Source organism: Pinus tabuliformis, chromosome 4_2 (assembly GCF_031772625.1).
Source record: "Pinus tabuliformis cultivar Carrire ecotype Pingquan chromosome 4_2, CPIR1, whole genome shotgun sequence".
Classification (NCBI taxonomy): Eukaryota; Viridiplantae; Streptophyta; class Pinopsida; order Pinales; family Pinaceae; genus Pinus; species Pinus tabuliformis.
The window spans coordinates 20,587,425-20,609,996 of record NC_142304.1 but is presented as its reverse complement, the minus strand read 5'-3'; positions in this window follow the sequence as shown (position 1 = coordinate 20,609,996).

The window sequence follows — 22,572 nt, the reverse complement described above, 5'->3', positions numbered from 1 at the left end:
TATGGTTTGAACTCCTAGATTTTTAGCGTGTTACTTTTTGTGTTGTTTTTTACTTTTTAGAGACTTTAGGTGTCATTTAGATATTGTGTAATTGATCAATTGAAAATTTTTCATTGCGGTGGAACTACCAAGACAATCACATAGGATACTCAGGGATCCCCCTGAGTATACACCAACCAAGTCGGTTAGAAAATATTAAAGCAGAAAAATACAAATCATCTGAATCTAGAACTGCAGCAGAAACTGAAACTTCTATTATTATAGATTTTGATATAAGAGGAATTGAAGTTAATCAACCGATAACATCTACTATTTTAGGCCTTGAAGTAATTGAAACTGAATTTAATCAAACCCATAATTTAACATCACACTCAACAACAACAACTGATTTACAAATTACTAAACTCGTTCAAACTGAATCAAATATTAGAGAATTTTTGGATACAAATCCCATTTCTAAACCAGATATTAACGAACCTGAGTCTGATATTTCTGAGCCTGAAATTCATACATCTGCTATAATGCATATTTCTGATCCTCCAATTTCACCGCGTGTGAAACTCATTATTACTAATAGTCTCCCTCCTGTTCTCATTGCCATTGAAGAAATTGTTTTGGACAAAGAGGAAGAACCTATAGTTTATAGCAGTGAACCTGCAGATATCTCAAAACTTTTGTTTCGATCTCTTCACCCTGACCCTTGTTATTTCACACCCTTGAACTTTTTAGGACAAGGGATTCTGCGATACACAACTCCTTATTCTACTATACCAGGTTTTGACTGGTCCACAATGACTGCTAGAAGTACTGCATCAGATACATCCATGTTTTCTACTTCTCCGGAGTCAACATTGCATGGTGGTTTTCTACCACTTGGATATCACTCTCTTGCAGGATCTTATTCAGGAGATTCTTCCTCAAACTCATCTTCAAACATGTCAACTTGTATAATTAACCTTGCCAATGAAGGTTTGACATCTGAAAAATATATTAATATGATTTTCGGTAATGTTGGTAACCTAAAAACTAGCCAGCCAAGTGGTTATTATCCGCCTGGCAGGCAACCATCATATCCTTTGCCTGGAGGACAACATTTTGGTGGACCTTACCCTCCAGCTGGGGGGAAACCCCTGCCAGAAATTACTTTAATATGCTCAAATGCCTCAAACTAGTTTTGGTCAACCAGTTATGCCTCAACCCAACGTTGGAATGCCTTGCCCTGGATTGAATACAATCTAGAACCCTTCGTTAAATCAACAGTCAATCCTTGTTTCTTCATAAGTGCCTTTATATCAACCTGGCAAACCTCTTGGACAACCTATACAGCACATCCCTTTTCAAGGTATTCCTTTTCACGTTCAACCAACCATCCAAGCTAATCCATCGACACCTATCCAGCACCGCTTCAGCAGCCTGTCTCGAGTACTCATCAAACCGTGGTGTAGTCTGCCATGCTAATGATTGTTAAAAACCTAGGTTCAGGTTCACCTCAAACTCCCATTCCAGGAATATCACATGTAATTGTCCCACTTACATCACAGGTTACTATGAAACCCATTTTTTAGTCGTTACCTCAGGTATCTGGTGTTCAATCCATTCCTACAATTCTGTTAGCACCTCAAATACCTATTGTACAACCTAAAGTCCCATATATGCAAGTACCGTTTCAAGGGCTACCTTTCCAAGGTTTACCCCAGAGTCAGTTTATTCAGGGTCCACCTTTTCAAACTCAATTTCTCTAAGGTCAACCCTTGCAAAGTCAACCCTTTCAAGGACAATTCGTTCAAGGTCAAATGGGTTAGAGTCTCCCCTTTCAGAATCGACAATTTCCAGGTCATACGTTTCAACAACCTATTCAACCGCAATATGGTATGGCTCATCCTGGATACCCAGGAGGTATGCAGATTCCAACTGCTCAGGCTATCCTAGGATATCCTGGATATCCTCCTCCCGTATGGGACTCGTCCCTCAGGGTTATCAATATCCATCACAGGACCCTAATCGCCAGTTTCCCTTCATTGCAACTTTGGATTTTCCTGACCTTTCTCGGTTAACTAATGATCCACTTCTTTATTTACCATTTTGGTCTGCTATTCCTACTAAGTTGCTCAGTGATATTCCTAAGTTCAAAGGTAAGTCGGGTGAAGATCCATCCAACCATGTTATGACCTATCATCTTTGGTGCACGTCCAACTCATTAAATGATGATTCTATTAGATTAGGACTTTTTCAATGAACCTTAACTAGTTTGGCAGCCAAATGGTATGTAGAATTATCGCATGCTTCCTTCAACACATTTAATGCTCTTACTACAACCCTTTTGACCCATTTTCAGTTGCTCATTCAGTATGATAATGGAACTAAACTTTTAACTTCTTTGAAGTAGTCAACATCAACCCATATCTCACATCACATTCACGAATGTAGATGAAGATGTCGCCTAGTTAAAGTTTACATTCCATACCATATTTTGGTTGAATGGTTCATAAAATCTCTTTTAACTATAATAACTAAATATGTGGCCAAAGGGGGTGTTCTAACTGAAGAGTAGGTAATTGCTCATGCTCAATACCTTGATCTTGTTTATACTCAGTCTGATACTTTGTATGGAAAGATCCCATATTTACCCCGATATACCCCAAATAATCTAACTCTTCCAGGATCACATGTCACAGATGGCATGATTGGTTATGTGAGCCAGAAATCTAAGAAAAAAAAGAAAAATTCTAAGAAATTTCAGATTTTAGCTCTATTTGATTCAACTGAAGAAGATCCTTATCCCGAAATTACTTCAGAAATTAACACCATAGAATCATCTACTAGCAAGGGTAAGCAATCCAGAAATAAGAAAAAGGGAAAAGTTAAAACTAAACAAGACAATCGTTCGAAGGGGAAATCAAACAAGAATGAACTATCTAATGAAAAGAGGAAACCTCGGTATCCTTACTTAATTTGTGAGGAAGATCATTACACTAAGGAGTGCCCACATCAGGCCGAAGTTTCCGAATTCATAAAAAATTCACCCACACCTGCTGTTTTGAAGGATCCTTTTCCTCCACTGGACAGTAAAATGGTTTCTCATGACCAATCCTCCTCATCCACATCAAAAGATATCATGATGATGTCTTCCAGAGTTATGGTAGAAACGAGATCCAAAGATTACATGACAAAGAGTCCTGTTGAAGATGGAGATGACTCCAGTTCACTTGGTCGAACTTCCACATCTACTCCTCCTTCTTCTGAACCATTACATATTGAAAAAAAAACCCTGATATGATAATCCATCGGTCTCCTAAGGGTATGCTTCGTAAGTCAACCTTTAATCCTCATGCAAGGGCCGCCCAAAACTATAACATTGTCGAAGATCTGGCTATGTCACCTTCGACCATGTCTGCCCTTGAAGTGCTGCAAACTTTTCTAGCACAAAGGAAATTATTATTATCAGCCATAGGGGTAGTAGATCCTCAAGATTCCCATTTGATTATTTTCGATCTCGAAAAGCATGTCCCACGTCTCCCGCACCAACTGGCTTTTTAGATACCAGTTCATGTCAAAATTCGATGAGTTTTTCTAACAGTGATTGATGAAGGAGTGTCGACATGTATTATGTCCATTTCCTATTGGAAAGCCTTAGGTTTTCCAACAATAAATCAATATCCCACGACTTTGAAAGCCTTTGATGGAAGAGGTTTTCGTTCGTATGAAATTTTAAATGATTTTCCAATCGAATTAGAGGGAAAAACAATTGCAATAGACATTGAGGTTGTTGATGCTCAACTTGACTATAACCTTTTGCTTGGTCGGAGTTGGACTTATTCCATGGCAGCAATATTCTCGTTATATTTTGGGATGATATGTTTCTTCACAAAGGAAGAATTGTGAAAGTAGACCAATTGTCCTACTATACCTCAGACCCTAATTCCACCTTAGTATCCCATTTGTTGGAAAATCAACCACTTCATATGAGGAAGTTGGTGTTGACCTTATCAAAGACTCATTTTTTATGGGAAATTTCACATTACCTCCACCAATTTTCCTTCATAATGAAGCATAGATTAACATGATTACATCAAGTAATTTCAAATCGGGAGATCCGTGGAAAGTACCTTCAAAATCAGAAATGATATTATATGGCGATGAAACACCTCATAGACCTCTTGAGTTAGCCTATGAAGCAATTCAGTCTTTTTCCAACCCATCAACATCTGACGATGATCGAATGAATATGATTATTGATGAATATTCTCATTTGTCACGCTTGGAACCAATCTTTATGCCTGATCCTTTTAACACAAATTTTTTAACTGATGAAGGGATTATGGAAGTCATGACCTTGGATGAAATGCCATGGAACGATACTCATCATCATTCAACTTTCTTGCCATCCTTTGACAAAATTGAGAATAATTTCTCATCTATGTTTTCATTTGAGACCCTTAATGACCCTCAATGTCCAATATCTACCCTTTCCTCTAGTTCTGAATAAATTTAGGGAACGAATCGACAATGATACCTATATATATCTTAGTGAAACCTGGGATAACTGAAAATATTCATATAGGAGATTCTTGTTCTTTATAAGAGATTCAAACTTACAAAGCCCTATTTCAGGAATTTCGCTGACATTTTTGCCTGGTCCTATGAAGAGATGCCAGGAATTGACCCTAGCATTGTTTTACATGAAATAAAAACTTATGTGGATGCTAAGCTAGTTAGACAATGATTATGTCCTATACATCCACGAAAAGTTGTTGCTATCAAAATTGAGGTCAATGAAAAATTGTTGAAATCAGGATTCATTTACCCTGTTCCTTTAACTGATTAGGTATCAAATATTGTGCCTGATAATATAAAGCAAGGAACTATTTGAGTGTGTGTTAATTAGTGAGATATCAATAAAGATTGTCCCAAGGATAATTATCCAATTCCGTATATCGACCAAATTGTCGATGACTGTGCCAGGAATGAAATTTTTTCCTTCATGGATGGATTTTCTGGCTACAATCAGATAAACATACTCCCTGCCGATCAATATAAAACTGTATGTATATGCCCATGGGGAACTTTTGCTTATCGTAAACTCCCATTTGGCCTAGAAAATGTTGGTGTGACTTTTCAGCGAGAAATGTCTTATGCATTCCATGATATCAAGCATATTGTTTAACCTTATTTAGATGACCTACCGACTCTTTCAATGAAATGGCAAGATCACCCATTGCACTTAAAAGCAATTTTCATTAGGTGCAGGCACTACAATATTCGCTTGAATCCATAAAAATGTGTTTTTTGTGTACAATTAGGTCAGCTTCTAGGTTTCATCATTTCAAAAGAAGGCATTTGTGTTGACCCCCTCAAGGTAGAGGCAATTTTGAATTTTCCTGCTCCTAGCCTTACTCAACTCCGAAGTTTGCAAGGGAAAGAAATTTTTTTGCGTAGATTCATCCACAATTATGTTGAACTAACCTGGGGTTTTACTTGACTATTGAAAAAGGTCATTCCATTTTTTTGGGATGAGCTTGTTGATAAAGCTTTTGATGCATTAAAACATGCACTGACCAATGCACTGTTACTGCATCCACCTAATTATCATCAAGATTACTTTCTGTACTTAGTTGTGTCTGATGCCACCATTGGTATGGTGTTATTCTAAGAGGATGATTCTAGTAGCGAACATGTAATTTACTATTTGAGTAGGATTCTCACTAAAACCGAGATTAAATACACACATGTGGAGAAGTTAGTCTTGGTAGCTGTGCAAGCTGTTCAATGATTCCGTCGCTATATACTTCTTTGAAAAACAACTATCATTTCAGATTGCAACCCCATGATGTACATTCTCACGAAACAATTACTAGGGGGAAAATACTCGAAGTGGATAATTATTTTACAACAGTTTTATTTGGAATTTGAAAAATCCAAATCAAAGAAATCATTGATTTTTTTCGAACTATTGTGTGACTTTCCCCATACTGATATATAAACTGTAGCAGAAGATTCTTTTGCTGATGAATCTATCTTTCTTATGAGTACGTTATATTCGTGGTATGGAGACATCATTGTATATCTCCAAACACAAAATTTTAGGCCCGAGTTATCCAAAACTGATCGTCAGTGAATTTGATACCCATCCCAACAATACAATATTATTGGCAACACTCTTTACGGTCATGGTGATGATTTTGTATTCCGATGTTGTTTAACTTTTCAAGAAGCCCTAAAAACATTAAATGACTACCACTCTAGAGCATGTGGCAGTTACATGTCTATGTATGCTACTGCCCAAAATATATTACGTGCTGGCTATTTTTGGTCGTCAATGTTTAAAGATTGTATCATTACAGTCCGCAAATTCCATAATTTCCAAATCTATGATCGCAAAATGTGAGCACCTCCATCTCCTCTTCACCATATCATAGTTATCAATCCTTTTGCCAAATGGGGCATTGAATTCATTGCATGTAACCCTCACTCAGCTGGGGGGCATGTATACATTATCCTTATAGTTGATTTCTTTATAAAATGGGTCGAGGCGATGCGTACATAGAGAGATGACAATGAAACTGTGGCAATTTTCATTTTCAATCATGTGGTTGCTCAATTTGGTGTCCCATAAGCTATTGTTATAGACCATTGTAGTCATTTTCATAAATTTATGATGGTCGAACTATCTGCACAACTCAGCCTTCATCATGATAGCTCTACTCCGTATTATCCACAAGCTAATGGTTAGGTCAAAGTTGTCAATAAAGTTTTAACCAGTATGATTAAACGGATAGTTGGTATGCATAAAAGAAACTGGCACTTTATGCTCTTTTCATCATTGTGGGCTTACCGTACTTTTGTTAAAACATCCACCATTTTTACTCCTTTCCAACTTGTTTATGGTTTGGAAGCAGTATTTCTTGTCCTACTGTGGAAAATTGTGCAAAATTTCTTGCGAGTGTCCCTTGTGTTATAGACATTTTTGGGCACTGCAACCCCAATCATGAATGTCCATAAACCAAGGGCTCTTAAGTCCCTAAAAGTGTTGTTCCAACCCCTAAAAGAACAAGGTCAGCTGATTACATCATCTCCCAGAATTTCTCCATGAAAAACTACTCAGAACTGGTCAAAACTGGACCATCTCACCTGCTCCATGGTCAAAGTGCACTGCATCCCACCTAAATGCACACGGGAGGTGCGATGCATACTGAAAAGCCCTTCTATGGGGTGCGATGGGTGAGAGTGGACAAATGGCAGGGTCAATCTGCAAGGTGGAGGATCATGGAATCTTCCAGAAACTTCTCCTGTGACACTTGCCTCTCTGCATTCGCTCAGGGATGAGTAAGAGATCATCAATCTCCAAGTGGAATCAAGAACTATCAGAGAGAGGACACTAATCAAATCTCAAAAGCTGACTCACCCCCCTTGCAAACATCTATATATGGATCCCTCATCCCAGAGATCCAGAGGCTGGAATTTTGTATCTTGTAAGGAAGTGCTGCTGGTTTCTTGGTGTAACATCATAGTGTTGGGTGATCTAAGATTTCCGTGAGGTGAAGAAGGGCTTTCTTGCTGAGAGGATGACGCTGGGTCAGAACAATTGGTTGTAATCCTCTTTGCTTTTCTTGATATTAATAAAGCTATTCAAGTTTTCCTCCACATTCTTGTATGATTGATGATATATGCATTTGTGTGGTCAATATATATCTAGTCCTATATTGCTTATGATAGTAGATCTCTGTTCTTGGATAGTGTTATGCTGCTTTGATTCCACAGGTGCTCTTTGAAGTTGGGTAGACGAGGAAGCGAGTGGCAAAGATCTATCAGAAGGGAGAGGAATCAAGCAAGGAACCAAGTGCAAGACAGAGGTTGGTCTCCTTTGTTCCCCTCTTATCTACTTCTCATAAAGGAAAATGAAAGTGGTTTTAGTTTATTTCTTTCTAAGGTAGCTACCAGCCTTAGTGGGACTAGCAGCTCTGCATAGACACTAGATTTCCTGATAAAAAAATGGCGACTCCACTGGGGAGCAAATAGATTGTTTGTTTGTCTATATTTGTTTGCTTTATAAACTTACAGACGGAGCCTGAAGTCAAGCCAACTAGCCTTCGAACTGCATTTTCTATGCAAATGCAAAGTAAATCAATGCTGCTTCAGTCTATCTCTGGGTTTTGTTTATAAACTGAACAATCGATTTACAAGCTCTCTAATTGCCCTTGTGGTGGCTCTAGTAACCTCCTTAGATCTACCCCTGTGATTTAATTACTAATTATCACTTGCTCGGCCTAAATCCCTAAACTATGCTGCAAACTGTGATCAAGAACTGGATCAAAAGTCTCGCACTGTACCATCGCACCCTCTCTTCAAGGATATCAGTATGCATCGCACTTCCCATGTGCTGTAGGTGGGATGCATACTGGAATCCCTGTGTAACAGGTGCGCTGATCAGAAAGGGCTAATTTTGCCTTCAGACTTTGGTTTTTTCACTCTTTTCAGCTCTATTCAGGAGTTTTGCTATCTGTAGTCAGTATACCTCTGTTGGAAACCCCCTTCCTTGCCATTATTCCGCCTCCATTATGCAAAGAACTGTAAATGTTTTTATGTATTGTGAGCCATTTTCAGTTCTCTTTTACAAAGAAGTAGCGTAATTGAACTGTCGTTTCTTGATCTGGAAGTGTCGCAAGTGTCATTTTCAGTCATAGAAGAGAATCTGATTGTTCTTGATAGTCGATTACACTGTTACTCTTGTATTTGATTTGAATTAATAGTTTTTCAAGTGTCGAAAGCAAGTTTTCAATTCCAAATAACAAAGTGTCATCATTGTCTTCCTTTTGTCTTGAAAAGAAACTTGTTAGTAATGTCGCTTTGAAAAATAATTCAGATTTGCACTTAGCTTTCTTTTTATCATTCACACATTAAGAAGGCTGGAAACAAATACATGCATGTGCATTTGCATTTAGACTGTTTGTTGGTTTGGTTTAGGACAGTGCATATAGTGTGTGCTCTCTGCTCTATGTTGAAAGAATATCGTCTCTCTTTCCTTAGTAGCTAGGATTTTCATTACAAAAAGAAGATTAAATGATTGTTTATCATCTTAGATTGCATTTTAGGAATTGTATATCTACATCACGCGGTGAACCTGAAAGGAAAATTTCTTAAGCAAGATCAACTGTAAAATAAATTTAATGAATCTAAAAATGCTTTGGAACCTAACGCGCAACATTTAGAAGTCTAGGCTAGAGACGTATTTCAGCGTCGTAAAGCCTGGTAACTGTTGTTTTCATTGCTAGTTGGGTGATTCCTCCACTTTGATACAATAAGTGCCAATATGGACTTGTGCTCCCACGTGTTAGCGCTCGAAATTTCACCTCAGGCTGAGAAAGGTAAACTCCAAGGCAAAATCAAACCACTTAGCCTCGTAGCTAGCCCTACGGGGCAGGAGAGGGCTCTCTCCGGTCTATCTCGATAAAGATCTTCAATAGGCGAGATAACCAATAAGGAAACACTGATTTTAGGCTAGTAAACTGATAAAAAGGTTTGAATTGGGAGTTTTAAGATTTTGGTGGAAAGTTGGGGAAAGGCAATTTTGGGTGCGGGGATTGGACACAGTTTTTGCAGGGGGTTCTTTGGGGCAAGGTAGGAGACAGTATTGATGCCTTTGATAGAGGTGGATGGATGAGAACGACCGGTGAGGAGTTAAGGAGAGCAAGCAATAACCTTGAATTCCCCTTAAACAGTTGAAAACATGATATTAAGCAAACTTAAAAGCAGAGCATGACAGTCATGAATTCTACTTTAACACTTCATTTGCATAATTTGCAGAAGGAAAAGTAAGGAAATGATTCACATAACACACTTACAAGTACAAAGAGAAACACACCATCAATACATGTGACCACAAGAATCCCAAAAAGGACTGCAAAACCCTGGTCTTCCTTTGCCAAAAATTGCAGAGATACAATGAGTAATACAATAGAGCTTATCCCTCAAGAGTCCAACCATGAAAATGAGCAAGAAAGTACATAATATAGGTCATCTAACATCTTTCCATACCTATAGGGGTCGAGCTCACTATCCTAGGAGCTGTTTCAGCCAATTCTAAACTGAGCACTAAAATCTAGGCAGTCAAAACAACTTGCCTCTATAAGCTAGGAAACCAATTCATTTATTAAATGTTTGCTATTCTTATGAATGAATCTTCTAGAAGAGATAAATAAGTGTCAAAATATCATAAAATTACATCATTTACAACAAGGAGGATGAAAATCAACTCCAAAAAGTCAAATCCAGTCAAAACTGCGTTTTGTTGAGCTGTAGGTTGAATTCCTGTGCAAACTGCCTGATGGGTCGCGCGCAATTCCTGAATGGGTCGCGCACCTTTGGAGGCACTTTTGAGGCACTTCCAGGTGTCCAAATGAGGAAAAAGTGGGCTTGTTGGAAAGGTTTGGATGTCTACTTTCCAACCCAAGTGGAATTTATGAATTTGGTGGTCATTTGCCCCTCCAAAATTGCAATCTCCCAAGACTGCTTCCTGTGTGTCAAAAATGTGGCAGAAAGTCATTTTTTGCTTGTTTTTTGACTTTTGGAGGCCCAAAACTTGGTGAAATTTCTTGGCAATGGCTGAGCAAGTGTAACTTTTCATGACAAATCCAAAAGTGCTGAGTTTTCCCAAAATGGAGTTTCCAAACGAAAGGCCTGTTTTTTGCCAGAAAAATCACAAATGACCCAAAATGCTCAAATTTTTTTGAAATTTGTGCTGGAGTTGAGTTATTTAGTATCATGCTCCTTCAAAGAAGCCTCAGCCAAGATGTGGAGGGGGTCAGGCCTTTTCCTTCATTTTTGTGCTTTGGCCAACCGTCTTTGGAGCACTTTCATTCTTGCCTTGCATACGTGCATCCGCGCCCAATAATGATTTTTCATGTTCCTGAGCAAGTCCTTATCTTGGTTGGCCTTGGCCAGCAACCTCTCCAAATGAGCATTGACCCGGAGAAGCATAGCCTCTCGCTCAACGGGTACCAAATCGCCGGGTCTCTTTCGAGCCAAGTTGCGGTCCTCATGAATCCTCCGCAACTCATCAAGAGTGTGTTCATCCTCCAACTGCTTGTTGCGCTGCTCTAAATATGTGATCGTCCATTGTGCCCCTTCCAATCTTTGCTGCAATGAATCATTTTCAGCTCTTAGGTGCTGAATGATCTCCTTTGACTCTAGGCTAGGAGAACTGATGTCAAGATCAACAACCTCTATGCCCGGAACACCTGATGGCCCCTCATCAATCTTGGGCTGCTTGCCTCTCTCTGGTACCTGTGCTGCTATCGGAGACGAGGCCCCTTCCACCTGGTGTGGAGATAACACTCGCTAAGCTAATGAAGAAGTCGAGACCCCTTCCACCTGATGTGGAGAAAATACTCGCCGAGCTGCTGCAAATAAAGCCCTGTGGCCTCTCTGATAGGTGACCAATGGAGGAGAGCTGACATGTCTAGTCTCAGGGATATCATGCTGCTGTGATGGTCCTCCCTCCTCATGAACAATCTCAGGATGTGGTGGTGGTGCTGTGAAAAACTCACGAGAGATAAACTCCTCCCATGGGATGCCATGCTGAGCCAACTGATGTATGACCACAAGCTGGATCAAACCATAATGATAGAGGCTCCTATATTGTTGTGCTGGGCTTTTCCTCTGCATCAAGGGCACCATCCTCTCAATATTCTGGCACAAGAAAACATGGATGGTCATCATCCGTACCCGTGTGAAATGCATCAACAAGCGAATGTGGTATGAATACACACGTGAAAATATGCCCTCACAGGTGAAATAGCGCATGATAAGCCTCATCAAAAGAGCATACTCATTCCTCAAAAATCTGAAAGGAAATACACCTGTCAAGTGTCTCATAAATGCAGGTTTAATGTAAGGCTCGTACTGAAAACTGTCCAATATTTTGCGCTTGTTCCACACTTATCCAACATTAGGTATCCCTGTTGCTTGAGAAATCATCTCGGGTGTCAATGTAAAATCCACCCCTGCAAGGTTCACATGCCCCTCATGCAAATGCAAAACAAACAAGTGAGCCAACTCCCTGTGATGTTGAATCTGAGAGATCCTCTCGCAAAACTCATAACATGACAGATAGCAGAAACATGTGACTGCAATTGGACAAGCCTGCAAATTGGTCAAAGAGGTGGGTTCCTCTCTCCTATGGTGACCACTCTTACCACCCCTGTGAGGCCTCCTATGTACCTCAAACTCTGAGGCTGACTCATGGTCATCACTTTGCTCATAATCGGTTTCGGTTTCTGACATGGTTTCAAGAGCAAAGTGGCTGAAATGTACTGCTGCTTCTGCTTTAAAATCTGTTGTTTTAACTGTTTGAGATGCTGTTTCAAGGGGACAAATAACACAAGGGAAATGTTAGGGAAGGGAGACTTTGAAGGGAAATTGGGAAAAATATATGAAATAGGGAGTTAAGGGGAAGAATCATGACATATACATCATCATACAATTTCATTTGCAAGGATGTTATGGGAGGTAGGGTTTAGGGTTTGATTCTTGACTTTTTAGGAATAGGGGCAGGGTTTTAGGGCTTTTAGTATTTTTGGTAGGGAAATTAAATAAAAATGATAAGGGAGTAAGAAATGGGATGTAGGAAAATGTAGGAAAAAATAGGAGTGAAAAGGATGACCTTAAAACAACAAAACAAACCCTAGCACTTTGACATTATTAAGCAAATGCACATGGAGTCCTTATTTTGCAAATGATGGCTTTTTTAAAAATATTCTCATGCTATTCTCAAGCTCTAGAAAATAATAATCTTGATGATGGGAGGCCTACCTGCAAGCTTGAAAAATTCTGGGGTCGTTTGGCAGCTCACTGGCAAATTTCTGTGGAGAAATCCCCAACGGGTCGCGCGCCCTCAATGGGTCACGCCCGTGTAATTTTTGCACTGGCAAAGGCACTCTAATGGGTCGCGCTCGCCCAACGGGTCGCACACCAGTCTCAATGGGTCGCGCGCACTCAGACTTCACAAATTCGCCCAAATTCTCTTCAACACAATTCTCTCTATTGCTTTGAGGCACAATGAAGACTAATGGAGGGAGAGTGAGGCTTTATATTCTTGTTTTAAATTGATTTCATTTCAAAAGCCTCTTTCTAATGTTTATCATGACACTTTTTCAAAATTTGAATGATGTTGACTTTATGGTTTCCTTTTGTCCTGAAATTGGTTGAACTGATGTTTTTTCTTGAAAATTTTTGCAGGGATAGCTTCTGAGGAATCTTGGCAAAGGGGACCAAGGCTGCATGCTGATTTTTGAAGACTTTTGAATTTTTACAACTTTTTACAAAAATGAGAAAAATGACCTTGTCTTTAAAAACAGGGTTTTTAAATCCAAGGTAAAAATTAGCTGTACAAGATGAAATATTTTAAAAAATACTTTGATAATCATCCCTCTGACCTGCTGGGCATTTATTGACTTTTAGAGACATGACCTTGAAGACAAATTGGACCTAAACCCTAGACCTAGAATTTTGACCTCAAGACAAAACAAGTAACCTTGAAATAGTTTATTGACTTAAACAACTTGATCCAGCAGTGCCAAGAGGGGAGTAAAGACACCATCTCCTCCATCAGGGTTATGGCATGCCTAATGGAATGCAATGAGATGACACTGATGAGATACCTACTTATGCAAATGCAAAGAGCTTTGATCGCTGCTGGAGGGCTACTAGACCGACTCTAACACCACGTACCGTCGAGTATATATTGGGAGACCAAAATAGGCTTTATCCTTTATCCATAGGAAGCCGTGTCTGCCTCCCTATCGATCGCAATGCACTGAACACAAATTCAGGAAGATTCACTGTCGTACCGTAAAAAGTATTCTGCAGTTTTGCGATTGGTTTGGTAATCCCTCTGTCTAGATTTCCAGAGTAGTCTCTTTCGTTCCTTTTCAGACTCCTTAAAGGAAAAGGTCCATCTGAGCACTTGTCACTTCAAGCTCATTAAAAATCGAAGGCGACTAGAGTCATCTTTTGTTTTTTCTCAACTCTTAAAAACTAGAAAAACAAGTTGTGTCAAAGCGTCTAAAATTTATTTTAATCGGAATAAACATCACCTTTCCTACGTTGGTCTTAGGTTGAGAAAAATGGAGTCCACCAACCAACTATTTCCCCTTGGAGGAAATCCTAGTCCTTTCTCCTCTTGGGGAGATGTTGGTGCACCCCATATGGCCACATTGTCTCTTCCAGGATTGACAATCGGCTTGCCCGTATGGCTCTTCTCGACCTCTGTCGTTCAAAACACCGTGATTCCTGAACAATATAGTCAGCAACTAAATGATACCATAGTTACCCCCAAACCTTCTACTTCGTCCCATTCTCCCTCTCCTCCTTCCTCTTCGCTTGATGAAGCTAGTAAAGCCAAAAATCAAGTAACTGAGAAGAAGAAGGAGAAGAAGAAGAAGGAGCCAAAGGCAAAAAGGGGCGACCAGGCATCATATAGCGAAAATCCACACATTGCACCGTCCAGACCTAAATCGCCATGTGTCATTTGCAAAGGAGACCACTATCATCGAGATTATCCTTGCATCCCTTGGATCTTAAAGGACCGGTCTCCTCGTTTGCACAATCCGGTGTCATTAACCTCTGACGATCATGTTGAGAATACACTGTCAACTAGTGAAAGTGAAGCCCCTGGACAAAAAGGAAAATGTAAATTTCCTTGTAAATTGTGTGAAGGCGATCACGCCGTCCACCATTGTCCCTTCTTAGACGAAGCTAAAGGAGTTTTGGACGACCGTCCGGTTTCACTGTTACGGCTTCCTCTTGGATATAAGAAACTCTTGCCGAGTCTGTCACTAGTTGAAAATTCAGCTGACACGCCATTGTGGTCGGCTAAAGCGTCTATCATTGAAGACGAACCCTCTGAATCCACACCAGACGAAAGTCAAAAGGTCGAGGCGGCAGTTGACTCGGTCTTGCCTTCAGAAGGTCCATCTTCAAATGATACAGTCACTGGAGAGAACAAGAACGACACCGTTCAAATTCTCTTTGTAAGCACAGACTCCGATGAACATGGGGGCAGTCTACCCGTTCCTTTACCGTAGGATGGAAGTTCGTCAGAGTCATATCTAGCTGTCTATTCGGTCCCACCTCCAAGCAACCTAGTTGTTTCCTTCGATTGGAATCTACTAGGCAAACCTTGTTTACCGGCTAGTGTACCATTTTGAATCATTGCTCAAATATATAGAATGGTCATGGCCGGTACCATCATAGATGAAGGGGCTTCTGTGAGTATCCTTTCCTCAACTGCTTGGAAAGCGCTTGGTTCGCCATCGCTTTTGCCTGAAATGAGAAATCTAACACGCTTTGACAAAGGAACCAGTCGACTGTTAGGGATCCTTCCCAATGTGCCGATAACATTGAGAAGGAAAACCGTTCACATGAATGTAATGGTAGTCCAAGGACCCCTGGATTATAATCTACTCCTTGGACGTGGCTATATTTATTGCATGGGAGCCATTGTCTCCTCACTCTTTAGAGTAATGTGTTTTCCACATGAAGGAAGAGTGGTCAAGCTCGTAGACCAGCTTTCATTCCCCGGTTCACACATAGCAAATAGTCAAATACCATCCCTGAATGGTCTTTTCACACAAGGAATGTCTCATCAATCCCCAATCCGTCCACCTGATGAGCGCGAGTGATTCGGAGGACATGACTGAAACCCAGGGGGCATGCACCCTGGTCTGTTTCAACAGGAAAACCTTGGGTATAGGGTAGGTTTCCGCGAAGGATATATGACCGGTTTATGAGATTAGACTAGAATAAGATTCCTTCGTCAGAGTTATGTGAGTGGAGCCAGTTGCGCCACTCACCTTTGTTTATTTCAGTAGACATTGCCGAGGAAGTGTTTTGTCCGCAATGCGGATAGAACAATCTTTGGTAACTTGGAAATTTTTCGCTATACTCGAGGGCATGCAAACCTTTTGGTGTGCAAGCGAAGAGCGACCATTTATTTTTTTTAAATTTGTAGGTCCTCTAACCCTTTAAACTCGTAGGATTGGTCGTTTCCTAACTTGCATAAAGAAAGGATGCAGGGCAAAGCTTTGAAAAAATGCCATTTTAAATGAGACATCCTTATTATACGACTGGATCAAGCAGTTTTAACGCAGAATTCAAGCTCGTTACATAAGCAATGAGAAAACGTTCCCCCAGAGTTTAAGCTCATTAAAAAATGAACCAATTTCTGGTAAATAACCACCGTGAATGTATTATCATCAGCCTTTGAAGCCTTGGTCGTGTTCTCATCATCACCCCCACTCTGTATTGGCCGATCATTCACCTCCATTTGATTGTTTACCCTTTTTGAGGAACAGCTGCGAAGAGTGATCCTGTTAGCCATCCTTGTGACACTGCTATGATTGGAAAATTCCAAACCTTACCTGGAATTAGCTGCTACCCGAATTTATCATTCGTTCCTCGAAAAACGAGTCTCCTTTAAGCTCTTTTCATCTGACTTGTAAAATATGAAAATATCGCTGAGAAATTGGCCTCTCCAGCTTGTTAAAGGGACCGGAAGTGCTATCCCTCCTTTAGATTTTAATCTTTTTTGGATTTGAGGGATTATTACACAAAAATATCGAGCGCTTGTTTTGTTCGACTCGTTAAAATTACTGAAAATTCATCCCTTTTGTATTGTTTTATGCTTTTTTGGACTCAAGGGATTATATGACAAAAAAGGATTATTGGATTTTTCTTTACGTCCCTTTTCAAACTCTCTAAAATTGAAAAGGACCAAGTTATCTTTGTCGTTAAACTCGTTAAAACCAAATAGCGACAAACTTGTCCATACAGAGAAGAACGAGTCTCACTATCGCTAGGCTCGTTAAAACATAGCAATGGGTTTGCCCGAAGGGAAAATTATAGAACAAGCATATGTTATCCTCCTCAAGATTGACAAAAATAAAGAGGTACTGGTCAGCAATGACTGGGGAAAAATTGGGAAGAAAACTTGAAGAAACTTTGTTGGTAGCAAGTCTCTCTTGAACATGACACTTTCACTCCGCATCCAAGTCGGGTTGGGTTGTTCCGTTCACCGGTCATATCACCATTAGTCCATCACACCATCCATATTTGGGGTTAACGCTACCAATCCATTATGTCAGTGTCGCCGATATGTTCAAGAGAAGTCGCTCAGATAATTCACCTGTGTCTCATCCACTGCAATACATTTACGCTCCATTCTTTCATGACCGCCACCCTGAACCTTATGTCATCAGATCATTTTCACCTCCATTAAAATCATTTGCTCCGTTCCGTGTAATTGATGTGGGATTCACTAAGGCCCTCCTATGATGGATCGCTTCTTGTCGACATCAGCTCATTATCCAGAAGTCGATATAGGAACAACCCTTTCAGTACTTTGAAGCTTGCATGCCTCAATGGCAAGTTTCTCACTTCCGGCGACAGGTTTACATCAATGGCCTTTAACCGAAAGATTTTGCGTGGTGTTCGACGCCAAGTCCCTTATTCACACCACGTGAATTGTACTGTAGTACCTTGAGGGTCATCATCATTATCAGTGATTCCTCTCGTGCCTGTTAACAACTTAGATCATTGTTTGGTAATCAGGAGATGTCTTTCCATGTTCGACTCCAGAACATCTCTCACATGGATCGACTTGTACTTTGAGTGAAGATCGAATAAGATTGAAGACCCCGGATCTAGTTTCATCCATCTGGGTTGCGACATATATTCAGGAAAATAAAGACATCAAATGTACATCATTACTGCACAGATAATCATCCAACCTAAGGGATGATGGCTCTACCAGAATCATTAGTCTGCACATAGACGATTGTGTGTCTTATGTACATGAAAATGAATTTATAAAGCTGAGCATGGGAATGCCTGCCTCAGCTAGATCATGAAAATATTATGAATATAATGTGTTGTATTGTATCTTATTACAGGTCGCCTTCCAGCTCGAAAAAACTTCGGATCCTCATGATAAAGCATTTCACCCGACATCAAAAGATTAACGACCTCATGCTTTAGGGGGTAACTGTTATAGACATTTTTGGGCACTGCAACCCCAATCATGAATGTCCATAAACCAAGGGCTCTTAAGTCCCTAAAAGTGTTGTTCCAACCCCTAAAAGAACAAGGTCAGCTGATTATATCATCTCCCAGAAGTTCTCCATGAAAAACTACTCAGAACTGATCAAAACTGGACCATCTCACCTGCTCCATGGTCAAAGTGCACTGCATCCCACCTAAATGCACACGGGAGGTGCGATGCATACTGAAAAGCCCTTCTATGGGGTGCGATGGGCGAGAGTGGACATATGGCAAGGTCAATCTGCAAGGTGGAGGATCATGGAATCTTCCAGAAACTTCTCCTGTGACACTTGCCTCTCTGCATTCGCCCAGGGATGAGTAAGAGATCATCAATCTCCAAGTGGAATCAAGAACTATCAGAGAGAGGACACTAAATCTCCAAGTGGAATCAAGAACTATCAGAGAGAGGACACTAATCAAATCTCAAAAGCTGACTCACCCCCCTTGCAAACATCTATATATGGATCCCTCATCCCAGAGATCCAAAGGCTGCAATTTTGTATCTTGTAAGGAAGTGCTACTGGTTTCTTGGTGTAACATCATAGTGTTGGGTGATCTAAGCTTTCCATGAGGTGAAGAAGGGCTTTCTTGCTGAGAGGATGATGCTGGGTCAGAACAATTGGTTGTAATCCTCTTTTCTTTTCTTGATATTAATAAAGATATTCAAGTTTTCCTCCACGTTCTTGTATGATTGATGATATATGCATTTGTGTGGTCAATATATATCTAGTCCTATATTGTTTATGATAGTAGATCTCTGTTCTTGGATAGTGTTATGCTGCTTTGATTCCACAGGTGCTCTTTGAAGTTGGGTAGACGAGGAAGCGAGTGGCAAAGATCTATCAGAAGGGAGAGGAATCAAGCAAGGAACCAAGTGCAAGACAGAGGTTGGTCTCCTTTGTTCCCCTCTTATCTACTTCTCATAAAGGAAAACGAAAGTGGTTTTAGTTTGTTTCTTTCTAAGGTGGCTACCAGCCTTAGTGGGACTAGCAGCTCTGCATAGACACTAGATTTCCCGATAACACCTTGCTACCCAGCTCTGTCCCCCTCCTGAAATTTGCAAATATTCTCAGTCAGACCCCAAGTGACCTACTCGATCCTCTCCTTGAAAATTACGTAGAACTGTCCAATAATTACCCCTGACACCCTGCCTTGTCTTCCTCCTGGGAATTGTGCATTTTTTTCCTTCTAGGTTCCACCTTGCAGTTGTCACTGTTTTCCCTAATTGCACAATTTTGCCTCCCATTGACCTCTATGAAATTTTGCCTGGAAATACTCCAGAGCCTCTCATCCTGGACTGAGTTTTGCTTTGCGCAATTTCATTGTCTTTTCCTCCCTCCCGGTCACCTGGACCCGAAACCGAAAATAATGTATCATGCTAAACCAGGCAATTTTTGAATTTGATTCCATTCTATCATGAGGGAATTGCAAGAACAGGTACATTGATGGAACATGGTGTGACAATGAACGGGATGAAGAAGGAGCACATGCTAGAAGACTTGCTCGCAGCTAAACAAATGTACCAAGCACATTAAGTAGCAAGCGAAAAGGATACATACTTTTGAACCATGAACTAAAGACTAATACCATCGAAGACCTCGCAACACTTTTCCATGCAGAGGTGAAGATAAAACACACCAAGAGCACATCCATCACTCAGAAGCATAGGAGCTTGACATGGACACCACAGTTAGCCAATACATGTCAGTAGTGTCATGTTAAGTTGTGTCATGAGTTGTCTCAACCACGTCACTACTATGGGCCATACCTGGTCCTATGAGGGAAGTCCAAGAGTCACAAGGGGCAAGCATCACCCTTCGCTATATATACCCCCTCATTATATGAGAAAATGAGCTTTCACCTTGGCTCCTCCCACATAGCCTTGAGAGTCTATAGTCTGTTCTTTGAAGAGCGAAGAGTGGCTCCAATGTCCCACTACTGTGGTTAGTGATGTATGGTGTACAGATGTGTCTTGGAAATTTTTCTTAATTTAGAAGCTGGTCTCAGGCCATCACGTTTTCAGGCATGTTTTGTATCCATTTGTAAGAATATTCTTTAAACGTTTGTAATGCATGTTTTCTTAACCTATACTAAGATAGTTGAACTACTTCAGTTATTTTATTACTTACATTTTTGAAGATGTGTTGTATTGTTTATCACTGTTGTCTCACTCGTGTGGACTACTCTATCAGACATTAGACAAACCATTCTTGTTTTATTGGTTATAAAAACCATCACCCCTGTGTGGACTACTTCGTTGGACAGTGTATGTGTTTTCCCTTGCACTTTGGTTTTAATAACTGTCACACATGTTGTGAACTATTCCATTGGATGCTGGACAGATCCTTGTTGTTTTTTGCATGTGTCTCTCCCTGGGTGGTACTACTACCTCTCATCTAGAGGCTCATTTTTACACTCGCCCCTACAATAAGAGAACCCAGACACAAAGTTACATTACGCACTCAGGCATACTCACCTCGCTTTCTTGAAGCTACAAGCATAAAACTCTCTGGTGTTGAACAACAAGAGCTAAGGCAAATCTCTAAGATAATGGCAACCGGGCCATCGTACCGGATAGGACTCCTACACCAAACGATGTGAGGTCTAGTTGGGACTTCATATCAAGGAGATCCGCTAAATGTTGGTGGGTCCAACACCATCAACATTTTGGCACTAGAAGGAGGGCTGCCAATATTTTATGGTTGAATGTCCTCTCAAACCCACTTATCTATCATCTGGTCAAGGTAGTAACATGAACTCCCTCTCTACCATGTTCAACTCTGAAGTTGGTTACTCCTCGTCACTCGGAACCAAACAAGAAATTTCATATCATCACATCTGTGTTGTCTGTCACATCACCTGTCAGTTTGCTAAGGCTTTTGGACTGATTCTAGAAGTACACACTCTTCCCTCTTTATAGAGGAAGAAAAAGATTACACCCACAGTAGTGGTAGTATCATCTTTTGAAGAAGCAATCCTCGCCACTCTTGAAGAGCTGGTAGAAGTTGTTGAGAATGAAGAGGAACCTATTTTTTTCCTAGAAGGAGAAGAAGTTAACAACTTACTCTTGGGCTCAGGTTTCGAAGAAGATAGCGGAGGGGAAGGCAGCAAAGGAGTCAGAGGCGGAGATGAACCAACAAATTCAGAGGTTGAACCATCAGATTTAGAAGAAGAGGAGGAGGATTAAGAAGAGGAAAATATGGATGATAAAAATCTAGAATGGATGACATAGGGCCCATTAGCACTCCTGGGTTCCTTGTACAAGATTCCAAGACACACAGAGAAGTTGTTGATAAGTATGACCATGACAGAATAGTGAAGGCAAAAGATCATTTAGACATGTTCTACCTACATCTACAGACACTTGAGGTACGTTATGATGATGTTGCATGTAGATTGTTTCCATGTACCTTGGATGGAAGAGCAGTTGTATGGTACCATAGCCTTCCTGTCAACTCCATTCAGAACTGGGGGATGTTCAAGAGAATTTTCCTTGAGAAGTTTGTTGACGACAAAACCCCTGCCATGTTGCTCAAAGAGTTGGGTAGTCTTAAGATGGGCTAGAAAGAAAAAGTGAAAGATTTTAACCAGAGGTTTAAACATATCTTGAAAAAGTTCACTGCAGACACTAAACCTCATGACTCCGTCACAGTTGACTACCACACATCTTCACTGTTGACTGACATTGCATAGTTCATCAAGCGAGTGCGAAACCAACACTTTTAGAAAATTTCCAAGAAGAAATTGATGTGTAGAAAGACCTGCGTGCAATTGGAGTAATTTTAGATGACGAACCAACTAAGGACTCCAAAGACATGGGTAGGAGGTCTCAGATTGATGTGAGTAAGGTAAAGGAAAAGGAAGCAAGTTAAATTGAGAACCTTACTCGTCTCCTCAATTCCTTGACAACCAAAGTATCTGAAATTAAGAAACGGACAACCGAGACAACTGTAAGCAGAAGACCTCCTAGATTTGTGCAAAGGAAAAATGTGACATCAAGTAGCAGTAGTACCACCCGGCTAAATCTGCACATATCTCCAATGTTGTGTTCCAAATGGGCCAAATTGCGAAGGATCACTACTACGCGATCTGCAAAGACCGACATTTAGAGAAGTCTTGTCTAGAATGGAACCGAGTTATGAGCACTACGGCTTAAAGGTTGGATGATCATTTTAAATCCAGTGAGGAGGTTCATCCAGAGGATGAAGATGAAGAAGAGGATTTTGTATATAATGAAGCTCCAAGTTTTGGGCAGATAATTAACATGTATCAATGTCTTAATGCTGCCCAAAAGAAAACAACCACTGAGAAGGAGCCCCCAAAGCAGAACAATCGATAATACTTGAGAATTCAAGGGGCTCCCACTCTGTTTCAAATACCAAAATAAAAATTTACACAACTTCTCAGAACAGTTGATCCATCGGCCTCCTCAACACAGAAGACACAAAGCAAGTTCGGGAAGGTAGCTACAGCGAAAGA